Source organism: Propithecus coquereli, unplaced genomic scaffold (assembly GCF_000956105.1).
Source record: "Propithecus coquereli isolate 6110/MARCELLA unplaced genomic scaffold, Pcoq_1.0 Scaffold757, whole genome shotgun sequence".
NCBI lineage: Eukaryota > Metazoa > Chordata > Mammalia > Primates > Indriidae > Propithecus > Propithecus coquereli.
Genome location: NW_012153696.1, coordinates 553353 through 554003, shown reverse-complemented (window position 1 = coordinate 554003; position 651 = coordinate 553353).

Sequence of the window (651 nt, the reverse complement as noted above, 5' to 3'; positions counted from 1 at the left end):
GTACACCTTGCCGGTTCCCACCTCCTGCACACACGGTCCGAAGCAGGGGGCTCCCTAGGACCTGAGGGCCTGGGTGGGGTGGCTGGGGCAGCTCTGACCCCACAGCTCCTTGCACACAGACCACCAGTTGGCATGGGGCACGAGGCCTGGCCAAGCAAAGGGACCCTCTGGCCCGAGTGCATTCGTGGGCCTGGGAGTGCAGCACGGGTTGGCACGGTTTACTACCCATGGGCTTCTGGGGCGCCCCTGGGGCTTGGGACCCTCCTTACTGGTAGTCAGCCCAGCACTGCAGGCCCAGCCTTTCTCCCGCTCACATCTGGCCTTTCCCCAAAGGAGTTAATCTGATCACAGAGGTCTCCAGCCTCTGGAAACATGGCGTTTCTGTAGACTCCCTCTGTGCCCAGAGCCCAGCAGAAGTTGGTAAAAGTCCCCTCTCCAGCCCCCAGCCCCCAGCAATGAAGCTGGTTCTGCAACTTGATAGCAGTGCACACTTGTCTAGCACAGGGGGCTTCTGCTCGGCCCATCCACACTCACTGTCCAGGGACACCCCGAGGAGGTCACTGGGAGCCGGGCAGCACTTCATCCCCATTTCGGGGGCCCCGAGGAGGGGCATCAGCCCTGAGGCTCTGCAAAGCTTGACTCAGTTTGACA